Genomic DNA, 25,278 nt, shown 5'->3' on the forward strand with positions numbered 1-25,278 from the left:
AAGACTCTGGCAGAATTGTAGAATATCTTTCATACTTTCAACCTCAGGAGTGAAGGGAGCCAAGAAAACATATGGAATGTAGCCAAAGAGCATTAAGGTTTTAGTTAAAGCTAAAGCCCATGTATCACATTTGGTTGCCCTGGCAACAGAATTCCCATCTTATAATAATGATATGATAATACAATAATACAAATACTAAAAACTAACAATTTTACCTTTGGGGAAAAGCCAAGGTGAAATCTTGGAGTTTTATATTAAAGAGCTAAACCAAGACATAGAATATGACAAACTCACTTTTAAAATTATTTTTCATTTTTTAATGATGGGCCATTGCTTTACATCCTTGTTAATATTTTGACAGTATAGGATTTCTCCTCTCAGGTAAGGTCACTGTAGCTCTCCCAACACCAAAGCACCCATAGTCCTCCACCATAATCCATTGTGCTCACCCTTCTCCCCTTGATAGATATTGATGAACAAGCCAATAGAAAAGAAATAAAAATAAATGTACAAAGGAGGGAACTCACAAAGAGGAAAACTGAATGGCCAATAAGCATTTAATGAAATTATTGATCTCATTATTAAGTGGCCAAATATCAGTTAAAACCATAATGAAATATCCTTTCACATCCATTAATTTGACAAGGATGATGTAGAATGATGATATCTGGAGTTAATGTGGAGCTTCTAGAACTCTCATGCATAGTGGGTAGGAATGAATTCAGCTTAACTAGTTTGGGGAGCACTGCAGCAATATCCAGCAAGTTGAGCACATAGATACTCTATAACCCAGCCATTCTAATTCATACATGAAAACAATCACTGCAAAATTATGCATAAGAGCAAAATGGGAAACATCTTAAATGTTTATAAATAAGATCATGCATAAATAAATATTGGCATATTCCTACAATGAAGTACTATGGTAAAAGTAAACAAACATGGAAAAACTCACAAATAATGAACAAAAGATCAACTCACAAGAAGGTGCATACAATAATAACAGTTGTAAACCACAAGTTATAAACTCTATAGACAATAAAGTTACAAACTTTATAAAGTCTAAAGGTACGTAAACCACAACAACTATATATATATATACTAAAAGCACAAAAGTAGGCATGGAAATAACACATAAGAAATTCAGGATAGTATCAATAGTAATCTCTGCAGGCCAGGTTTTGAAGAAAACACCATTAGGAAAGGTACTGGAGATTTCAACTGTATCTATAATGTTATAATTCTTTGCTATGGAATGACAACAGGAGTGCTTTTAATGTTATTCTTCATGTGTTCTTTTTATGCCTGATGTCGAATTTAAAAATTAGTAGATATTTAGGAGTCTTGCTATGAAAGAGAAAAAGAGATAATGGGGCTGGAATAAAAACATCAAATGATGTTAATGTCTTTAAGTCCTATGTATACACATCTATGGGTTTTCTTGCTCCAGCTCTCTGGCCCACAGATTTTGTTCTATAACATCAGTGACAAACAGTAGTGAAAAGATTCCATGCTTAAATAAATTTGAAGAATGCTGGGTTAAATGGCATTCAGTAGAGTTCTTCTCTTATTATAAAACTTGTCAGAGTATCTGAAATGTTAATGGTACATGTGTTTGTAGCATTTCTCCCACTTGAGTAAATCTGGAATCATTTTTTCATACAGCAAGTCAGGGTAACAGTTTCCATAAAATATATTTTGAGAAATTTACCTCCCAAAGTTTCATTTTCCTTTTGTCTGCCTCTATCCGCACGTCTCGGCCTGTCCATAAATTCCACTCTCCTTCCATTACCTGTGTCTTTGTCACTTTGATTCCATGTCTTCCCACCCACAACTGTGGCTCTTTTTCATGGAGGCAACATGGCACAGTGAAAGAACAGGAAGTAGGAATCCTGGCCCCACTGCTTCTTATATGGGGGACCCTGGAATATTTCATCTCTCTGTGCCTTGGTTTCTGTCTACAAAATGGAAAGCAGCATCAAATCCCTTATATCACAGAGTGTTGTATTGAGTTCATATACACAAAGTGCTTGATCCTTTTTTGAATTTACTAAATGTTGACTTATGTATATGATAGGGTAAAAATAACTCTTTTTCCGCACTCATAGCAGCCATACCAGGCTCTAAAAAACTTTTGGAGATTATGTGAGATTCCTATGGCTACCGCAACAAAGTTGCCCATAATGAGGGACACAGAAATTTACGGTTTCAGGGTTCTGGAGGCTAGAATCTGAGATCAAACTGTCAGCAGTGTGCGTTCCTTTTGGGACTTTGAAAGAGAATCCCTTCCCAGCCTCTCTCCTAGCTTCCAGGGGGCAGTCTTGTGTTCCCTGGCTTCTGCTATCTCACCCAGGTCTCTACTTTCATCTTCGTATGACATACTCTATGTGCATGTCTGTTCCCAAATTTTGCCTTTTTATTAAGACACAAATCATCTTAGATCAGGAACCCATTCTATTCCAGTATGACTTTATCTTATCTGATTACATTTGCTGCAGCCCTTCTCCCAAATGAGGTCTCATTCAGAGATGTTGGGCTTAGGAATTCAATATATGAACACAGGGCACACAACTCAACTCCTAACACAGGCCAATTAAAATAACATCTATGAAAATGTTGCTATATTCTTGTAGGAGTTACAAAATGTAAGATCCTGTGTGTGTCACAAATGACCACATATTTAAGCCCCTAGGAAGCTATCACTGCAGCACGCAGCCAGAGTTGGCTCAGCACAGCTCAGAGAGCTTCAGGGAGCAGTGTTAACAGAGCTTGTCCAGAGACTCTCTGTTCAGTTTTAAATCTATCCCCAGTCATTGATTGCTTTACTTTGGCTAACAGAGCAAAACCCACTCTGTGAAGAGTTACTACCTGTATGAGGTTTACGTATAAGAAGAGCTACCGCAGTATGCAGAGACATTAAATAATTGCCATGAAATATCCCAAATTCTCTGAGCTAGTCCATGGTTAAACAGACAGATAACCATCTTGGCTGTTGTGCAGGCTGCGTTATGCCCATGGCCCCCAAGGCACATGCTTTCTCAATGGGCTACTTAGACATCATTTGCCCTGGAGAGGAATTGACCCTTGCAAGGCTATTCCCACCAGAATGACCTCGTTAAGGTAAACCAACATTGCCTGGTGGTAAAAGGCATTAATTCTGAAGTCCAACTGCATGGATTTATGCTCTGATTTAAGCATTTATGTGAGATCTTGGATGAGAGACATCAGCGCCCTTCACCTGAGATCCCTGCTGTGAGTACGGAACAAGATGATACATGAAACAGAACAGTGTCTGAAACAGGCTACATTCAATAATTGGTAGTTGCCATTAATCTCAGTGTAATGAGATTAATCATGTTCAGATAATCTTTCCCTTTTAAGTTTTAAAGTAAAAAGAATAATTATTCCAACCAACACAACCACTTTCATTTTTGAACATTTAACTTCTAAGACATTTGGAGTGTGAATATAGGTTTGTATTATGCTGCTTTAATGTAAGCAGTTTCCGTGTTCCTACATAGCTGTATTAATGATTATATAAGATTTGATCAAATTGAGACATCAAATTTTACCTAACAGTTCTCCTATAGTATGGAATTTTTGTTTCGGTTATCTTAGGTACCACGACTAATGTCACTTTGTACAAATCAGTGATTTCTTTTCTCATTAAAAGCAATTAACCAGGACAGTCTCCCTTAAATTCTGCCTAATGGTCTTGCTTCCATATTGTTTTAACCTAAATTACATTTCTCAAAATCTATCTCTGCCCCTGACCTTTTATGTTCCTCAGTTTCTCATTATGAAAGTCAACTCTCATTAAATATTTCTTATTCTCCTGTAGATTCTAGGTTCCCCACATTATTCCTTACTGGGTCATGTCACCCTTGGGTCCACTCATCCCTTCCTCCTATTCTTTGCCTGCCAAACTCCTCTTAATCCATCAGCACTGAACTCAAATGCACTAACCCCCAGGCTTAGCTTAGTGCTCCAGACATACTGTTCCCAGGATACTGTCTGCATTTCTTGGCATTCTGAACAACTAGCTGTGATTGTACATTGTAGGTGTTCACAATGCTCAAAAAGCAGGGGTTGCACATGGTAGACGAGTAAGTTAGTTAATGGACAGATGTATGTATGAAAAGTTAGAAACTGCTTAAGTTGCTTGTTTTGGATAGGAAAACAGTGGTTAATAGGAAGGGCTTCAGAATCAGATAGTCTTTGATTTGATTATTTGCACTGTGCTAATTAGGAAACCGCGGGAAATATAAGTCAATCTCTCTGAGTCTTGATGTCTTCATCTGCAAAATGAGAACATTTCTGTTATCACCTTTCTTGGAGGATTAAGATATGGATTCACTGTCTTAATAAATACAATGCATGCATCAAGTATATGGATTACATGCCAGCTATTAAGATTAGAAAAAAATAGACACTGAAAAGCCAAACTGGCCAAATGTATTGTTCCCCTTTAGATTTTGTCAATAGACCCAGGTTCTCACCTCTTAGGCTATATGTGGGGCAGCACCATTAGCTTACCAGGACCAAGTAACATGTTTTCTTTTTTTTTTTTTTTTTTGATTTATCCATTTATACAAGAACTGGGGTACAGGCCAGATGCGCGGGAGAGTGAGAGAATTCACCAGAGACAGAGTGAAGAACAGAACAGGCAGACTGACGAAATACACTGCTGAGGGGAGCAGCAGGCGAGACTGGAGAGCTCTGCTGTGCCATGTGGGACCCTTGCCGGCTATGGACATCTTCACAGCGCAGCACTCAACTGCCTGCGCCACCAGGGAGGCCCAACACATGTTTTCAATGAGTTCATTGAGTTTCTTGCTCTAGTCTTGATGGACATATTCTTCTCTGGTCTTTCACCATTTCCTGCTTACTCTTGTCAGTACTCTTATGTGACAAAAAGGACTGCAGAAGACACACCCTGCCATGTCCGTCTCCAGGCATTTTCCACAGCTGATTTGTTGCCTGAGATCATACCATTTTTGTCTTTCCTTTGATTTGAGGGCTGTTTCTAGTCACTCCCATAAAAGTGTGAATTTAATATGTTGATATATCAAGTCAAAAATAACATAACTCTGCTGATGATCAAAAACTACACCTAATCCAATAAAAGATTATTGGCCCCTGCAAAGGGTCACCAAACAGAATTATCGCGAACAAAGGAGGAGGAAAACAGAGGAGAAAGTGGAGATCTAAATGGCATTCCTGAAAAGTGACCAGAGCAGCAGAATGGTAGTATTCTGTGGGCATCTCAAAGTGGGGCAAAGGGAAGACAGATGTCGTAGGCCACTTCAGGTTTGTCCGGGGATCAGCCTGCCCATATCCAGCAACACCCCACAGCTTTTGCAAGGTTAGGGAATGGGCTGCTGGCTCTGAGGGAAATCAAAGCCACCAGGCAGGATCAAGCCCCCAGGCCTTGATAACACAGGCCAGTTCCTGCTAGACCAGACACACTGATTACAGGCTGTCAGGCCATCCAGAGACAAGTAAAGATGTGCTCACTGGCCCTAGGAAGGCACCTTAAAAACTTGAAACTTTGCACTTGATTAAGGTCTGTAAGATAAAAGACAGTATAAAATGTAAATGACTGCTATGGAATAAAACCAAAGCAATGCCAAGAATTTAAGTGCAGATACAAAATAAAATCATAACTGTTTGTTTGACCCAAATGCCTGAAACATCTTGAAAGAAGGCACATTTCTGTACCTGAAGAATATAAATCTTGGGTTCAGAAAGAGTCAATGTGGAACATTTTGAGCTTGCTCAAATTCACTTCCGATTAGAATTACTGTTCTGGTAAATCAGCCCATATTTATTTGGATGTTATAATGTAGAAGACTCACTGCCAGAATGTAATGATGATGATGACAACTAATATTTATTATGATACCACACAGTTGACATGAAATTTTTCACTTGGTGGAGGATGCTTGCTGAACTACAAATAATGCACATGTTTGCGTATCATGGTGCAAGGTTTAGTTTTCTTTCTTAGGAGTTTACAATCCAGTCCAAAGGAGAGACATGTTTCAAATCAATACAATACAAGTTGGATGAGGATAAGGACTATAAAAAGCTAATAAATTATGATTGTCAAGCACTAGGCTAAATAACAGAAGTATAATTTATTTATTTATTTTTTAAAGATTTATTTATTATTTATACAAGCACTGGGTACAGTGGAGATCTAAATGGCGGGAGGGTGAGAAGCGCGGGAGGGTGAGAGAATTCACCAGAGCCAGAGCGGGGAGCAGAGCAGGCAGAAGGACCGAAGTACACTGCTGAGGGGAGCAGCCGGCGGCAGGAGAGGTCTGCACACCATGCGGGACCCTCCTCCGGTGGCCTGGGAGCAGCCGGGGATTGAACCGGCGCTGCAGAGGCTGCGGGCAGCTTTGCAACCCAGCGCTCAACTGCTGCGCCACCGGCAAGGTGCCGGATGTATTATTTAAAATGTACTTTGAACTTTCAATAGGTGGAGGTGAGAGACGGGCATTTCCAGCAAAGAAAACATCATGTACAAGGGCAGGAAATGGAAAATTGTAGCATGTTTTCAAAGAGTGATAAGTAATGCAGAAAGAGTAGGTTGTAGTGGACATCTGTTACTTTTTCCGACTCAATATCTATTCTCTAGTCTCTTCATAATGTTAAGTCTATTTTCTTTGGGGACATCATCTAGTCAGTATCTGAAGAATGGAGTTGACCTGACTCCTTAAGTTAAGGCGGCACCTGCAACCATCACTTGGCTAATCACTACCTTCCACTCCCTGCATGTGGTCATCAATTCCATGTTGGGTGCCCAGCTCAGGTTACACAGTGACCTGAGATTAAATACCAGGGATTACGTTGAAATTTAAAGAAAGAGGGATTCTCTTTCCACGAGACATTCTCTTTCCATGGCAGCTGTAACAATAATGAAGACCTGGAATTTCTAATTCCAGTCTCTTTGAGGGTCTCTCTGAAGAGAGTGACTGCCACACAAAAAAGTCAACACATTATACACCTAGATCTGTCGTGTCTGCGACAATCTGCCCCTTAACTTTTCAGATACAGGAGACAATACATTCCCTATGTGTCAAGCCAGCTTGAATTGTTTTCTGGCTCTTGTAGTCATGAGAATTACTATATGTACCTGAGACCAGATTGGAGAGAGCCTGGAGTGCCACATGGTGGGATGTCTTTCTCCAGTCAACAAAAATCATGGGATGACTTAAAAAAAGTGATGGATTTTGAAATTACATGCCAAAAATAGTTTGAAAGCAGTAGTGTAGGCAGGGAAACCAAGTAAGTAATTTTCACAAGACAAAGTCAGCGGTGAAAATCATTGGCTCTTTGTGAGTTCTATGGAATCATCACTGTCATTTCTGAAGCTCAGTTTTTCTTGTTTTTTAAAGATTTATTTGTTTATGCATACAAGAACTGCGTTGTAGGCCAGAGGTGTGGAGGGTGAGAGAAGTCACCAGAGAGAGAGTGAGGAGCAGAAGAGGCAGACTGACTGAAATCCACTGCTGAGGGGAGCAGCGGGCAAGTCAGGAGAGGTCTGCTGCACCATGTGGGTCGCCTCCCTGGCCGGGGATCAAACTCATGCTGCAGTATTTGAGGGTAGCTTCATAGTGCTGGTGTTTAATCCCTTGCACCACCAGGGAGGCCTCTGAAGCTTGGTTTTTCTAAGCACTGCATGCACATAAACTCATATGGCATACAGGTCAACCCTATAAGAAAGATTCAGTTACTCTCATGTAGCACACAACTCTGAGAACAGTCTGGTTATGATCACCATTTTGTAGATGAAATTGAAGTACCAGGAGGTTAAAAAATCCCCAAGGTTCCACAGAGAACCAAAGGGCATTCATGTCCCAGGGCCTGTCCTAAAGGAAGACAACTGCCAACACCATGAACTGTTAGAAGTTCCAAATTCTCTTCCCAGTGCCTGCACTCCTGTAGAGCCAGGAATGGCCACGGAGCAGGTTTTCTATGATCCAGCAGACCTGGTAAAGGAGGAGTCAGAGTCCTCAGTGGCTTTTGCAGGTCTTTTATTTAGATTTACCAGGCATGTGGCAGGCAGGGGTGCTGGGGGGCCGGGAGGCTGGCAGTCCTCCCAGCCCCCAGAAAATCCTCACTCTATCTGGGCTCTCTGGCCTTCTCTCCGCTTCCCTTCTTCTCTCAGCTTCCGTTCTTGCTTCTCTTTCTCTCAGCTTCTGCTGGCGTCCCCGTGACGCCGCCCTTACAAACTCAGTCTCTCAGCCCAGGTGCACCCACTCCAGGTGCCCGCCATCGGGCATGCATTCAGGACCACAGGCTTCCCTCATCTCTCCTAATGGCGGGAGGGCAGAAAAACCTGATACTTTTTCCTTACCCTACAACTCCCCTCCTCCCATTACACTGGATGCTTACATTTACAACAACTTCTTTGACCTAGGAAAGAAAGCTGGAGGTGTTTGCTCTAGAATGCCCTTTAACCTGTCACTTTTTTAAAATTTATTTATTTGTTTATTTATATTTTACATCATTGGTCATTTTTAACAGTTTGCTTTTTTTTTCCCCACCTCAGGTGTAGTCCCCATAGAATCTCCGACACCGGTGCACCCGTGCACCATCACCTCAGTGTCCTGTGCTCCTCCCTCCCTTTCTCTTCCTCCCCATCCCCTGCTGGATGTCTCTGGTTTATAATTGTCTGTTTTTGTTTTGTTGTGTTGTGTTTTGTATCATTATTATTTTTCCCCTGATGTCTTATTGGGTCCCCCTATATTCCTCTTACAAGTGAAACCATCCAATATATTTCTTCTTCTTTCTGACTTATTTTCACTGAGCATAATTCCTTCTAGCTCCATCCATGTTGCTGCTAATGGCATGAGTTTATCTTTTTTGATCACTGAGTAATATTCCATTGTGTATATACCACATCTTCATGATCCAGTCATCTGTTTTTGGGCCTTTGGGTTGTTTCCGGGTTTTACCTATTATGAATAGTGCTGCAATAAACATAGGGGTACATAACCTGTTACTTGTTAACCAGAATAAGATGCTGGCCTTGTCCAATTAAAACATAAACAGAGCCTTAGAGGAAATACATAAATATGACAAGAGCAATGTGGAGGAATTAGGATGTCAGGGCACTACTCAGGGAAATGCCAAATTGCACTAGTGTCAGCAGAAGGCAAATGGGATGTGAACAAGGAAAGAAGGACCTACAGAGAAATGACCCTCCAAATAAAATCCCTATGTTGTCTTAGAAATGTAGACTTCTGTCAAAATTTCCAAAAGCACATTCTTTAGCTGTGCTCACCTCCACAAATGACTCCTGCCTGTGTAGTTTCAGTGGGTCCTTGGATACAAGGAGATGAAGTCAGGCCTGCAAGAGCTGTCACTGTCAAGTACCTTCTCTCTGCCAGCCCTTCCCACAGTCCCAGATGGTCTAGCTTCTCCTTCACTGTCATTTCCTGAGGGAGTGGGAGAAAAGCGAGACTTAGAAAAGAGACAAGAAGCATAGAATTTGCTGGTACCAGCTCTGCCTCTCATACAACCCACCAAGCAGGGCTGGTCCAAAGAAGCCCTTGGGCTGGTAAGTGGTTGATGCTTGACCCTGAGTCTGTGACCCCCACCTGCCCACCCTCCCTGGCAGGAAGAATCACTCACTTCTGTCCCATTCAAGCTACCAGTTCCCACAGGGATTCTCACTACATTCTTATTGCAGTGATATTAAGGGTTAATTTTCACAGAAGTCAGATCCACCTGGGTCACTGTGGTAAATGCATTAATAGGAGCCTCCAGGGGAGAATTCAGAGAAACGCCATGCTTCCTGAATCATTCATTTATTCACCAAACAAATATTTATTGAGAACCTACAATGTACCAAAGACTCATCTAAGTGCTGGAGACAGAGCGGTGAACTGTTATCTTCACAGAATTTTATTCTAGTAGAGAAGACAATAAACAAAGCAATAACTATTCCAGATAATGTCAGGTGGCTAAGAGTGCTATGAAGGAAAATAAAAGTGGCGAGGGGTCGTTATGGAGTAAGGGGCTTTAACTTCAGAAAAGCTGCCATGAAGGCCACCCTGAGAAGGTAGCACAGTATGCAGTGAGACCAGAGGCCAAGTGAGATTCGGTCAGAGGGAAGATTGCACCAGGGTGAAGGAAAGGAAGGAGGAAGATTCACTTCTGAGAGTAAGAATGTCCTGGCTTGGGCCTCCCCGGTGGCACAGCAGTTGAGCGCTGAGCTGTGAAGCTGCCCACAGCCTCTGCAGCGCCAGTTCAATCCCTGGCTGCTGGCGAGGATCCCACATTGCACACAGACCTCTCCTGCCATGCCTGCTTCTCCCCTCAGCAGTGTACTTTATCAGTCTGCCTGTTCTGTTCCCCGCTCTGGCTCTGGTGAATTCTCTCACCCTCCCGTGCTTCTGACTGTACCCAGTGCTTGTATAATAAATAAATCTTTAAGAAAAAAAAAATGAATGTCCTTGCTTGAAGACAGCGAACAAGCTGAAGAAGAGTTGGGAATGAAGTTGGAGAAGGAGCCACAGACAGGGTGATAATTTTGTTCTATATTCTTAGGGTGGTATGAAACCACTGGAGCATTTTTTATGAAAGAATGATATGATGAGATTTTAGAGATTCTGAGGCAAAAAGAATGTAAGAAGACAGACAAGGAAGCAGAGAAACCAGCTGGGAAGCTTTGAGAAGGTCCAAGTGAGAGATGAAGGTGAGCTGGATCAGGTGCTAATGGTGGAGATGGGAGAAAGTGGTCAAGTTCAAGTTTTGGAAGCAGAGTCTAAAGTTTCATTTTGTGGCTGTGTGCTGGAAACCTCTGGTGACTGTGTCGCTTGCCTTTGGCTCTCTTCTGATTTCAACCACAGCTGTGATGGACAGTTCCCAGGAGCTCCCCTTTATTTTGTGCTATTTTCCCAGGACCAAAGGGGACCCCACGGCCTGCAGGCAGATGCACTTGAATATAGATGGGCTGGATTGTTCCATCTGAGCAAACATGAAGCCACTGGAGACTGGAGTCAGATAAAGGTTTCAGTCTCCTGTCTTTCAGACAAAAGATTCCTAAAGGCATCTCATGTCCTTCTCAGAGGCCAACCTGCATCAGTGACCTTGAACACACCCCTCATGTTAATTTGTTCCCTTTCCCTCACTCTCTCCACTCTCTCATTCTTCACCAGCATCATTTCCAAATAAAGTTCCTTCACTCAATTCCTAAGTTCAATCTCTGCTTTGGAGAGTTCAAACTAAGATAGGGAATTTGTCCATCCTACCTATTGCTCTTGCCACCAAGCCCTGCCCCTCAGTACCCACAGTTCTCTCTCCATGCCCAACGCACTTGAGAGAAACACCAGGAGATGCAATCCCCATATACTAGTTTCTAATTTTCTACCAAGGAGCTATGAGGTTTACAACCAGAAACAGACCTTTTCCTCAATTCCTCCAACACATCCATTATCCACCCCCACTTCAAAGGTCAACATTGCCATTCTAGCTTGTGGAAATTCAACTGAAAACAAATGCGCATTATAGGGGGAAGTAATCATGGATCTCTTTTATTTGTGAGAATATGGAATACTATAAAGAAGACATAGTCTCACAGTATATAAATGACTTTGTAATGGACCTGAATGGACACATTGCCAAGTTAATAAATGATAAAAGGACGGGGATATGGCTGAGTGATAATTCTGCTGAGAGATAATATGCTTAAATGAGACTTGGCAAGAATCACTTAAAGTGCTGTGGCTAGTAGGTTCTGAATGTCCTTTATTAGAAACGACTACAGATTAAAGAGATAGGAGACAAGTGAGTAATACAAAGCAGAAGAAATCCCTAAATCAAAGTAGACATTTTAATAACTATGCTTTAAATAAATCCCCCCTCTGCAGCGGTCTAATGTTTAGCAGCTGCAAATAAATATGACACCAGGAAAAGCTAATCAAAAAAATTAATAATGCGGGAAACAACAGAGGAAACTGAAACAGCCCATTTTCAGTCCCTTTGGGGGTCTGCCTGCCCCCCACCTAGCACCCCAACACCTTGCTGTTTCCTGGCTTGGAGCTCTGGAGCCATCCAGATTGAGTTTGAGTCCTAACTCTCTTAAGTTTCATCTCTGTGAGCCCGGTACCATTCCACACCTCAGTGTTCATGTCTACAAAAGGGAATTAGAACATCTGATGAAGTTGTTCCAGGAGTTAAGTGGCCAAATACACGTGAATGCTGAACAAACACTAAATAAAATGTGTATTTTGTTACTGTCATTACCAGAAGGGAAGTAGAGGAAAAAAGAGAAGAAAATGCATATCCCTGGAGGCCACTAAGTTTCTTCCAGCAGGGCCAGTGTTTCCACAGTGTGATCAGAGGGTCCTGATCGGTGCCCCAATCAGTAGATAAATTTTGGATCTCATCCTTACTCGGCCTTATGCATTATTCAACAACCACGTATCCACGGGATGTAAGTCTTTACAACCCTTCAAGAAATCAATAAGGTAACACATATGAAAGACCATGAAACTGTTAATACTTTATCCCACTGATGGGAATTTATTAAAAACACAAAAGAATTAGCTCTAGGCCTACTGATGCATAGGGAGGTGTTATAAACAAAGGCATAATATCACATGCAATGTCAAAGACCAATAATACAGGAAAATTTAAATTTGTTGTCACTTCTCCACAGTAAAAATTATGTACTATTAAAATTATAATTATGAACAACAAACCCATAGACGCATGAAGGGCTTATGGTATCATGTGAAGCAACCGAAGGTGGCAGAGAAAATTGTTGAGTATAGTCTGATGTAATCTGTAAATTATATATGGATAGGACCAACAAAATATGCAAGATTAATTGGGGCATTACTTATTTTTTTTCTTTTTCAACCCTGGTCTATATATTTGTCATAATGTTTTAACAATTAATGGGGACTGGATGTTGGGAAGAGAAGTGACTCTCCCTTTCCAAATCCCAAGGCTAGACAGGAAATAAAATATACAAAGTGCCCACCAAAGTTCTCTTTCTCCCAGAGACACCACTAGCCCATTCTCTGTGGAAGAAGATACTCTATAAAATTCAGATTTCTTTTTTTTTTAAAGATTTATTTATTTATGCATACAAGAACTGGGGTACAGGCCAGAGGTGTGGGGGGTGAGAGGATTCACCAGAGACAGAGGGGGGAACAGAACAGGTAGATTGACTGAAATACACTGCTGAGGGGAGCAGCAGGCAAGACAGGAGAGGTCTGCAGCACCATGTGGGTGACTCCCTGGCTGGGGATTGAACTCGTGCTGCAGTGACTGAGGATAGCTTCATAGGTTGTGTCTTAATCCCTTGTGCCACCAGGGAGACCCTGCAGATATTTCTTTTGTGTTGAACACTGGTAGAGCCTTCCCATCCTCCACTGGAAGCTGGTGAGTGTAGGATTCTTCCAGGAATATCTTGGCAGGATTGCCAAAGGGGAAGCAACTAGATTCAAAGATTAATTATTTTGGGCAGTATGCAGAGGAGAATTAGAATGACTAGCTGAATAAATAAATATATGTGGTATAAACTCTGAATTACATAGTATAATAGAAATTAGATCTTTTTTCCCTTGACACCAGCAAGTTGTGTACTTTCTAAGCACTCCTCTCCTGCCTACTGAAAATTATATTTAGACCAACCCAAGAAATATATTGCGCCCAAGATCCCACAAAACACTTGAGATGTGACTCCCAGATGTAGAAGGAAGTAAATTTGCCCAACTGTGCTATCTGCCCCTTCTCCAGAGCAGCCAATCTAGTCTCCATGGTTCTGTGGGAGGGGCTGGAACCCAGGCCCATGACAGCTGAGGCCCTTGGCAGTCTCCCTTCAGTGCCACCTGCTCCAAAGGAGCACAAAGTGCAGCCCAGGCACCTCACAAGAGGGGCTGAATCTTTCCAAAGAGACTGCAAGTGCATGTGTAAATGTCCAGGAGCACAAAACACAGTTACTACAAAAGGGAACTTTTCTGTTGAGTGCCCTATCTCAGGGACCAGGTTTTTGGAGTCCAAAATGTTTGAAACTCTCCCACGCACTGAAGAAAAATGAGAAAAGGTAGTTTATGCCATAGATATAAAATAAGTGAGAAAGTTGGGCCTCCCTGGTGGGGGAAGGGGTTAAGCACAGCACTGTAAAGCTGTCTGAAGCCTCTGCAGCACAAGTTCGATCCCCAGCCAGGGAGCTACCCACATGGTGCAGCGGACATCTCCTGTCTCACCCGCTGCTCCCCTCAGCAGTGTATTTCAGTCACTCTGCCTGTTCTGCCCCCCATTCTGTGTTTGGTGAATTTTCTCACCCCCTGCACCTCTGGCCTGCACCCCAGTTCTTGTATGTATGAATAAATAAATCTTTTTAAAAAAATAAGTGAGAAAGTTCTGGTCCTTTATCTTGGTTTCTGTGCATGCTTGTCCCATCGGATTTCCCTGTCAAGCTTACCTTGCCACATGGAGGGACCCACTTTCACTAGAGATTTGACTGAAGTTGGTTTGGGACAGAGATGAATAGATCTGCAGTGTCCTTGCACTCTGTACAGATTCCCACATCTGCAACATCTTCACACTCTCCTGCTGCATTGCTCAGAGAACATGACCCCACTGACACTGAAGGTGTGGTTGCTCTTGGACTTCGAGCCTGAGCCCAAGAACAGGGCAGGGCACTGGGGAGTGGCTGCCCACTAGGGAGCAGGTTTCTGAAACAAGCAATTCAGGATCTGCAGACTTCCCTTTGACCTGCTCACCTCCAACTTGTGTTTCCCAGTAGCACAGGCCTGGCTAGCAGGGGAGCATTCTTTCACCACAATGATTCAGTCTAACCTGCCCAGTGCCCCAGCCTTCCATAGGCCACATGGGTGATAATACCAACGGCCCCATGATAAGCTCCTTTCCAGCAGCCTAGAACACACACAGCACCCCTTGACACACAGACACTTCATATTTTCTGGAGCAAATCCACCTGGATGTTACAGTTTTGTAAACAGAAGGCATTCATCAGGAAGACATTAATACAAATGTCACTGTTTACGTCACTCTCCCCCAAAGCAACAGCAGCCTGTTCAAATGCCAAAGGATATGGAGAAATTGGTGAGGAGGCACTGGAGACAGAAGCCTCGCTATTCCTTTTCCTGGTCGTGCTGCAGACAGACAGCTTCCTGTCTTGGCAGCCCTCCAGCTCTGCTTCCTTTTTTGAAAACTCTAGGTACCCAGCCTCTAAGCCACACTGCTTGCTCATTCGGAGCATGTCTGCAATCTGCTTTGAAGGGGATAGTCATAAATAAAGACTGGCTAGGGATCCCAAGCTCCAGCACCATCACAGTCCTTTCTCTGAAAGAGGAAGCCATATTCTGGACTGTGCCTGTGGCCAGTGTTTTAACTTTCAATCTGTCATGGCTACTTGGCCTGAAGGTTTGATTCTCTATCATCCCAAACTATGGCAGATCTGCAAACATCTCTTTTCAAATTGGAAATGTCTCCCTGCCGCACTGGTACACAGTTTGGGGAAGGGATGTCAGTCTGGTTAAAGAACATTATCTGGCACTATTTCTCATCTACTTCCTCTGCACCATAGAGCACGTGTCCTCATGGTTAAGTCCTAGTCTCCCTTTAAGATTCAGATCTTATCCCTCCATCTAACAAATAGGGCTGAAGAACCCACTTTATGTGCCATCATTAAATCATAATCAACTACCAGGGAAGATGACAATTTAAAAGGTGATATATATACACAGCCTAGGGTTGTAGCTGCTATGGGAGTGACTTTCTTAGTATAGAAGAAGGTCACCTCCTCCCCAAATCCTTCCTGACTCTCCCCAGCCACCACTGTAGCCTCATTGTTGTGTGATCTCAAAGGCACACATCCCATCAGCTCGCTGCATGTTGGTGCCTAGATGATGCTGCCCAACCCCTGCATTCCCTGTCATTTTATTAAGAGGCCTTGAAGGTCATGGATTGTCCTATTAATATATACCTTGTAAAAGTTCAGTGATAGAAATAAATGAATCTTGATGAAAGCTACTGTTGTCTACGTGACCCCAATTATGATCAATAAGCATTTTAAAATCTCTGGTTTGGCGAGTTCAGAGTGAAGATATTTTACTATTTGAAACAGAAGTATGCAATGAGCAGGAGGGAGCAGGCAAGCAAAAGCTGAATTAGGCAGTTAATGCAGGATGAGCAAATGGTAGTTAATGCAAGATGAATGAAGAGGGCAGTGGGTACTTGGAACAGCTGCTGAATCAGAGGGCAAACCATCCAGCAGCAAGGCTAGGACAGGGGCGAATCGAAAGGCAGATCTCAACCAGGTATTTCTGAATCACATCCATACTACCACAAATGTGTGGAAGTTATTTCAATGCCAGAGATATTTTTGAAATCCTATTAACGTCTCGGGACTTAAAGTCACATGTTACATCTGGATAGTAATTAGACAACCCAATGCAATAATGAAACAATCAGTTCAAAATTTCCTAGAATAGTGCTTCCCAGATCTTAATATATCTATCAAACCCCTAAGTATCTTGATAAAATTCAGATTCTGACATAGTAGTGGGATAAAGCAGAGTTTCTGCATTTCAAAAAGATTTCAGGGTTCTAGCCATCCATACACCTCACTCAGTTGTCAATTTTCAAAAAAATCAGAGGTAGGACCTCCCTGGTGGCTCAAGGGGTTAAGATGCAGCACTATGAAGCTATGTGCAGCCACTGTAGCACATGTTCGATCCCCGGGCAGGAAGGTGACCCACATGGCACAGCATATTTCTCCTGACTTGCCTGCTGCTCCCCTTAGCGGTGTATTTCAGTGGATCTTCCTGTTCTGCTTCCCACTCTGTCTCTGGTGAATCCCCCCACCCCCAGCACCTCTGGCCTGTACCCCAGTTCTTGTATGCATAAATAATCTTTAAAAAAATAAAGATATACACTACTATATGTATAAATATAGAATATATATTCTGTGTGGAAATCTTCGCCATAACTTTTGCATGTCCTCCTGAATTCCTTCTGAAAAATTCCTCTAGGTAGAATTTGTGGGTCACTGAATGTGCAAAATTTTTAAGCTTCTCATATACATTACCAAATGGAACCCCAGCAATGCTGTGCCATACATTTCCACCAGCAATCAAGGAAATGCCCAAAAAGTTTCATCAATTTTTTTTCCAGCATAGGTTATTTATTTTTCATTTGTCGAGTTACTTTTGTTTGAATTCCTTTCATACTTATCCCTGGCTCTGGTTCCATGTGGTTTTGCTTGTTCATTGTTGTGCCCATAGCTCCCTGCAGTCAACTGTCCCTATAATCTTGGGGGCAGCTGTCTGCCTTGTGCCCTCCTCTCTTAGGGGTCCAAGAAGAGTTGATGACTTTTATTTAGTTTGATTAGCTTTTTATTTGTTACTCAGACAGAGCAGTGACTCCCAATTTCCTTAGATGTGGAATGAGAAATTGGAAGTCTGTTTCTGATTTTTAGAAAGTCCTATGTTTTGATTTTTTAAATAAGTCCTTACTATTAATCTTGCTTGTCATGAATTTGTCCTTTCTGTATTTGGAATGGCTTTCCCCACAACAAGATAAGAAAAATATGTACCCATGTTTCACCCTCTTCTTTGTGAATTGAGGTATAATTTCCTATAAATTGGTTTTAGGTGTACACTGTAATGATTGATATATGTATATATTGCAAAATGATTTCCTCAATTAGTTAGCATCCATCACCACACATAGTTATTCTTTCTAGTTTATAAAAGCTTATGACATTACATATATATGGAAGGTTAAAAGGTACATTACAAGGAAATTCCCCTTTTGTGATACACAGTTTTTCTAAAACAAGGTTGTGCAACTAACTGGCTTCCCAACAGAGAACTGAGAACCGAGAAACACTGAAGGTCGACATCTTTTAGGATCATAATATGAGCTTGAGAAGCCAACTTCTCTTTGTTCCACTAGCATGCACATCTCTCCATAGGAAGGACAGGATGTCTTTCACCCATGCCAGGGATACATGACAGAGACTAATACCCCCCAAAGATGCCTACATCCCAATCCCTGAAATTTGTGAATATGTTACCTTCATGAAAAAAAAGAAGATGTAACCCATTGATTATCTCATTGTCCCCAAAGTAATCACAAGAGTCTTATAAAAGGGAGCGAGAAGGCCGCAGACAAGGCAGGCAGGCCTAGAAGAACAAGATTTGAAAGTGAGATGCTGCCACCTTTCAAGATGGGGGAAAAACCAGAACTGACACCTTGATTTGAGGACTTCTGACTTCTAGAAATATAAGATAATAAATCTGTGTTGTTTAAGCCACTGAGTTCATGGTAATTTGTTATGGTAGCAATTACAAGGGGACTAACAGAGGATTATCAGAATACAAGTCAAGTACTAGCCAAATCCCTGTACATTGGCTCCTGAACTCTGCTGCTTCCCAGCCTGTGTCCAAACCCCTCAGCTTGAGCCATACTAGTGGTCTCATTTCCCCATTTGTGCATGTTTTCAGCGTAGTGGTGTCTTACCCAGAAAGAGTCAGCTGCAATCACTTGCCTAAAAGTGAAAGGGCAGGAAAAATTGAGCATTTGGTTCTTCTAATTATTCCAGAACATTCCTGTGAGTCCTCAGAGTCCTTTGGTTTGATTTTAGTTTCTTCAGAAACTACCTTTTAGAGTTGTTAGTATTAAATGAGTGAATACAAACATGTAGCCCTTCACACATTATCTGCAGCATAAAAAGACTCCATTAAGTGCCAGTTGTTGTTGCTATTTTGTGTTAGGGTTTTCTAGGGAAACAAAACCAATAGGATGTGTGTATATTATATGTAGATGAAATTGATTTGGAGGGATTGGCTGGCACAATTATGGGACTTGAAAATCTGAAATCTGCATTATTGGTAAACAAACTGGAGATCTAAAGAGGAGTGGATGTTATTCAAAGGCAGTCTGGAAGTAGAATTCCTTCCCCCTCAAGGTCCTCAGTCTTTTTCTCTTAAGGTCTTCCACTGAATGAATGGATGAAGCCCATCCATATTGGGGGTGGGGGGAGGCAGGGGGCAATCTGATTTACTCAAACTCTACTGATTGAAATGTGAGTCACATCTTTAAAAATATTTTGACAGCAACAGCTAAACTGATGTTTGAAACATCTTGGCACCGTATCTTAGCCAAATTGACAAACAAAATCAACCACCACTGTTGTTTCCTCTTTTATTTCAATGGCTAAAACTTCCAGGAAAATACAATAGAAGTAAAGATAACACTATGCAGCCTTATCATATTTGTGGTTCTCATGGAAATTCCCCAATATGTCTTCATGAAGGATTTCTTTTAAGTACTATTACATGACTAATCTTGTAGGGTAAATTAAGATTGCTCAGGGTTGACCTCTGTGGCTATCACCTGTGGCCTTGAATGCAGGAGGCTCTTGGAAGTGTGGGCTCGTGGTGTGCATGCCTCATGGTGAACACCTGGAACATGGTGTGGGCATAAGTAAGTGGGCACAGCTAAGCCGAGAGGCGGGCTATAAGGGCAGCGGCAGAGGACGGGTGGCAGAGGACCGTTCAGTGGACTGTGGTGGATGGTGGCAGAACAGCTACAGAGGAAGAGACCAAGAGACTATACCAGAGAGAGCCCAAAGAGAGAGTAAAGATTTGCTGGGGGTTGGGAAGTCTGCCAGTCTCCTGCCTCCCCTAACCCCCAACTCCTGCCTCGCCAGGAGGTAGAATTGGGGTAGAAAGGACATTAAAAGCCTGAAAAAGCCTCCGAAGTTTCCAGGACTCTTCTTTACCCATCTGCCCAGATCCATAGAGAACCTGCCCTGTGCCTTGCTGGTGCGACTAATCTCCATTCTTACTTTAGCATGTTCTTATTTTATCACTTTTAGTATATTTTTATCATAAATGGGTACCATCCGCTAAGATGATTATACTTTTTTCTATTTTGACTTATTGAAACATGTTTTATTTATAGATTTCCTATCAATAAGATTCCTTGCATTCCTATGGTAAATTGATTTGCTTGGATTATAGTTTTCTTTGATGATGTCGCGGAACTTAATGACAATATTTCAAATCATTTTTAATTTGTATTCCTAAATCAATGTCAGCTGTGTCTGAAGACTTGTGGTTTTAATGTTTTTTGAGGGGAGGATCTGTTTTATGTGATGTTTGCTAAAAGTTTAGTGTTAAGGTTTTAATTTTGCTAAGTACACCGTGCACCTTTGCAGCAATTCAGGAAGCACGACACCAATGATATTTTTAGGATAAGATGCACGGATCAGGGCCTCCCCTGGTGGCGCACGGTTGAGAGCTGGGCAGTGAAGCTGCCCACAGCCTCTGCAGTGCCGGTTCGATCCCCAGCCACCGGCGAGGGTCCCACATGGCGCAACAGACCTCTCCTGCCATGCCCGCTTCTCCCCTCAGCAGTGTATTTCGTCAGTCTGCCTGTTCTGTTCCCCACTCTGGCTCTGAATTCTCTCACCCTCCCACGCTTCTGACTGTACCCAGTGCTTGTATAAATAAATAAATAAATCTTTAAAAAAAAAAATTCTCAAGCAGGGAAATAGGAATAGCCAGCTCTTATTCAACTGGGGTGGCCAGCGGAACCCTCTGTGTTTTGTGCTATAGGCATCCATCCTATATTCTTTGAGTTGTAACTTTCCTCTACAAAATCAACAGTATGTAAAGCTTCCCCACCACTGAATCCGGCATGGGCCAGCTTGGTTTATACTTCATGTGGTTTGCTAGAAAACAAGTTCAAACAACAGAAGTATAAAATATGAGCACCACTCCTGGCTGAAAAAGAGTGTCAAGGTTTGGCTTGGGTGATCTTGGAGAGGACAGTACAGAACTCAGGGCATTAGAGTTTAGCTACCCGGGGACTTTTGTTTAAAAGTCAGGGTTCACTATGAAGAGCTGTGTGGAGATTTCTTGACCTACTAAACATAGAGCTTCCATATGATCCAGCAATTCCACTCCTAGGTACTTACCCAAATGACACAGAAACATCAATTCCAAAGAGCACCTGCACCCCTATGTTTACAGCAGCACTATTTACAATAGCTAAGCTATGGAAACAGCCCAAATGCCAAATGCCCAAAAATAGATGACTGGATCAAGAAGATGTGATACATATACACAATGGAATATTACTTAGCAATCAAGAAAGATAAACACATGCAGTTTGCAGCAACATGGATGGAGCTAAAAGGGATCATCCTCAGCGAAATAAGTCAGAAAGAAAAAGAAAAATACCTGATGGTCTCACTCATAGCAGGGATTTAGAAAACCTAAATAAAAGACCAGGAAAAAGACTAATCAGTACAAAGTAAAAATCAAAATCAACAAGTAACAAGCAACTATAAACCAGAAACACACTGGGGGGGAGGGGCAGGGAGAGGAAGGACTGGAGTCAAAATAAGGGGAGGGGGGTGCAATTGTATGGGGAATATAACCAAAATGAAAATGCATACATTGTGCGAAGAAGAAAAATGATGTAAGATTTATATAAAATAATTTTTTTAATAATAAATAAATAAATAAATAAATAAATAAAAGTGAAGGTTTGATTGTGTTCACAGTCGCTGCCGAGTCACTCTCTAACGCCAGCACCACCTCTAGCTCGCCGAGCTCCAGCCAAAGTAGAAGGGGGGTAAGTAAGGAGGTCTCTCTACCAAGGCTGGTACAAAGCAGACTGCCCGCAAATGGACCGGTGGTAAAGCACCGAGGTAGCAACTGGCTCCAAAAGCCACTCGCAAGAGTGCGCCCTCTACTGGAGGGGTGAAGAAACCGCATCGTCACAGGCCTGGTACTGTGGCACTCCGTGAAATTAGACGTTATCAGAAGTCCACTCAACTTCTGATGCACAAACTTCCCTTCCAGTGTCTGGTGCGAGAAATTGCTCAGGACTTCAAAACAGATCTGCGCTTCCAGAGTGCAGTTATTGGTGCATTGCAGGAGGCAAGTGAGGCCTATCTGGTTGGCCTTTTTGAAGACACCAACCTGTGTGCTATCCATGCCAAACATGTAACAAATATGCCAAAAGACATCCAGCTAGTGAGTCACGTACGTGGAGAGCATGCTTAAGAATCCACTATGATGGGAAACATTTCATTCTCAACCAAAAAAAAAAAAATTTCCCTTTTCCTGTTATTGGTAGTTCTGAACGTTAGATATCTTTTTTCCCATGGGGTCAAAAGGTACATAAATGTATGGTTGCAAGTGGATTAAACTAGAGACACAGGAATCAGGTATTGGCAGTTTTTCCATTTTCATTTGTGTGTGAATTTTTAATATAAATGGCAATGATTTTTAATATAAATGGCAAGTCAAAATGTTGCAGCGAACAAGTTTCAGCAGTTCAACTTTATAATAATTATAAATAAACCTGTTAAATTTTTCTGGACAATGCCAGCATTTGGATTTTTTTTAAAACAAGTAAATTTCTTATTGATGGCAACTAAATGGTCTTTGTAGCATTTTTATCATACAGTAGATTCCATCCACTCACTCTACTTTTCTAACTGAGTTCTCCTACATGCAAGTACATGTTTTTAATTTTGTCTGTCTTCTGTGCTGTTCCTGTAAGTTTGCTATTAAAATACATTAACCTATAAAAAAATAAAAATAAAAAATAAAATTGAGGGTTCATAGGTGATGTGGTGGTGGGAGATTTATGGGGACTACACCTGATGGGAGAAATCAAAAACTGTACAAAAATGAACAATGATGTAAGAAAATTTAAAAGTTTAATAAAAAAAAAAAAGTGAGGCCATCCATGCTGCTGCAAGTGATGATGTCAGAAGGAAAAAGATAAATGCCGGATGGTTTCACTTACATGTAGGATATAGAGAAATCAAACAAAGGGTCAGGAAAAACACAAAACTTGCATGCTGACCAGAGATCTGAGGCATCCAGCAGGTGAGAGGGAGAAAGAGCGGTCAAAACAGGGGAGGGAAGCACACAAGGGACTATGGTGATGGGTCAGGGGGATATGATGGTTGAAGAACTCCAGGTACTGCACCTAAGGGGGGAAATCAGATACTGTCCAAAAATTAACAATGATGTCAGAAAATAATAATTTTAAAAATAATTTAGAAGTGGGGCCAGCAATTGCAGCCATAAATCCTGATTCAGAATGATGTAGAAGCCTGCCCTGCCGCGCTGCATGCTGTCCTCACAGCAGATGGCCGAGATAGGGCTCCATAACACTCCCAGACTACAGAGACCAAGAGCCAACTGCAACGCCAGCCCAATAGTCACCAAGGCCAGGCTTTACACTGAAGCTTCTTTATAATTAACTCTTGTTTTGCTTTCTGGTCACGGAGTTTTAACTAGTCACGCAACTGAAAATTATTTTCATAAACCAGCATCATCCAAACAGTGTTCTGGAGAACACTAGAGGCCACTGATGTCAGTCGGTATTCTAATAGGAAGAAAGGTTTGTCTTCAAATAAATTTGGAAAAGCTGTTAAGCAAAATTCAACTTATTATTGCAGAACCTCACAGATTCTTTCTCATTTTGATGTCCTTGGTGACCTTAAGCTTTTTTCCACAGCATGCCTATTAACATTTCCAAATATATCATTGCTGGATGTAATATATTAGGAAGATAATCTTCAGTAATCAGCGTTATCGCCTACACCTACTAAGTGCCTACTAGGCATTGAATAATGTGTTAGGGATTTTACATGCCACATCTCACTTAGTCCTGGCACCCTCTCTAGGAAGTAGGTGGAGTAGTTTTGCACAGTGGTGTAGACAGGTTAAGTAACTGTCCCGTGATGACAGTACTAGTGAATCACAAACCCTAATATGCAGCCAGATCTGTCTGATTCCAAAGTCTAAGTGCTTTGTGGATAAGAACATTTGTTCTAGCACTATTGCACTTTGAACTAGTTTCCTCATAAAATGATACACCGTGAAAATACATGCTGCTCATGCTCTGTGAACGCTCGTATCCTCTCTTGCCCAGATGCAGCCCTGCGGATGTTTTTGGCTATAAAACCCCTTTACACCATGCTACAGCGACGCTTGACCAAGGAGAGCTGAATCAAGTATATATGGTCACATCACATGTGTTGTTTTCTTTCTTGTGGCCTCTTCCTGACATCTCTGTGTCAAGAGGTGTCTAAGTGATGGTCCCAGACCTGCAAATAAATCAAGCTGAATATTAAAATGCAAGGTGATTGCACTACAAGAACATAGTGGAAGAAAGAAAGGGTAAAGATTAGCAGGCGGTTAGGGATTGTAGAAATCCCTTGGAGAATTAAGGACAACACTGTGACCTGGAAAGAGTGACTAGCCATTGTGTGAGACTCTGGCTGGAGGCTTGCCACAAACTCAGATTTGAAAAGGAGGGAAGAGTCAATGCCAAACAACTTGCTGGAAATTCATCGGTACAGACAATTCCATATCCTGCTGCGATTGGTCCCATTCAAGATCCCAGAGCCTGGTGCTGCCTCTCTTAATAGCATCCACATTCCCCGCTCCAGTAGCTACTCTTTCTGCACAGAACCTTTCATACATACAAATGAGAAGATTGCAATTACATAGCTTTGCATATCAAAGCAGGATAGTCAATTAGGACTTACCTAGACTGACCATGTTACTTAGCAAGGGCCATGGTAACAAATTTTATGGGTGTCATGCCCTGTTTAGAAATTTTCCATCTCAGGAAGTCTGGGAATGAAAATGGTCAGATATGGAAGATGTAGTTTGCAGAACTCTATAGGCTTAAGTGTCCCCTCATCCTTTCTGGTCAAAAGGCAAGAACTTTTCCATGACTTAACTGTTGTTATATAATAAACACCCCTAATTCTAAAGACTTAAAATAACTAGCATTTGTTGCTTATGATGAGTCCACAGATTGGCTGGTAGTTCTGCTGATGTGGGATTGATGTAACTGATTTTAGCTGGATACACTCGTGTATCTGTGGTTAACTGGTCGGTCATCAGGAGGCTGGTGGTCTAAAAGGGCCTGAGCTGAGACAACTCACCCCCACTCCATCTGGTCTCTGATTCTGTAACCAACTACTTGGGTTCATAATCATGATAACTTCAGGGGTTGAGGCGAATGAAACCCCAGTAAGCACTGTTTAGTGGGGATGGCTTATTTGCTAATATTTCATTTACCAAGTCTCATGATGAGTTCAAAGTCAGGATGGTGAAAACAACAAAGTTACAATGGAAAGGCCATAGTGCATACTTGCTTAGGTCAAAAATATCTCAACTTGAATTTGAATCACATGACAAAGAGAATGATAAAGATGGCCAGGTTAGA

General features: G+C 41.8%; 1 pseudogene across 1 annotated transcript in view; it reads left to right on the top strand.

Moving 5' to 3' along the window:
* The window catches only part of LOC311185354 (histone H3.3C-like), a 78,604-nt pseudogene extending 56,522 nt beyond the window's left edge, over positions 1-22,082 (top strand). The window contains exon 2 of the transcript in view: positions 21,675-22,082. The product of the transcript in view is annotated as a histone H3.3C-like (transcript). The remainder of the gene's footprint in view (positions 1-21,674) is intronic.
* Positions 22,083-25,278: the final 3,196 nt, after the last annotated feature.

Source organism: Talpa europaea (genome assembly GCF_964194135.1).
Source record: "Talpa europaea genome assembly, chromosome: 15".
NCBI classification, from domain to species: domain Eukaryota; kingdom Metazoa; phylum Chordata; class Mammalia; order Eulipotyphla; family Talpidae; genus Talpa; species Talpa europaea.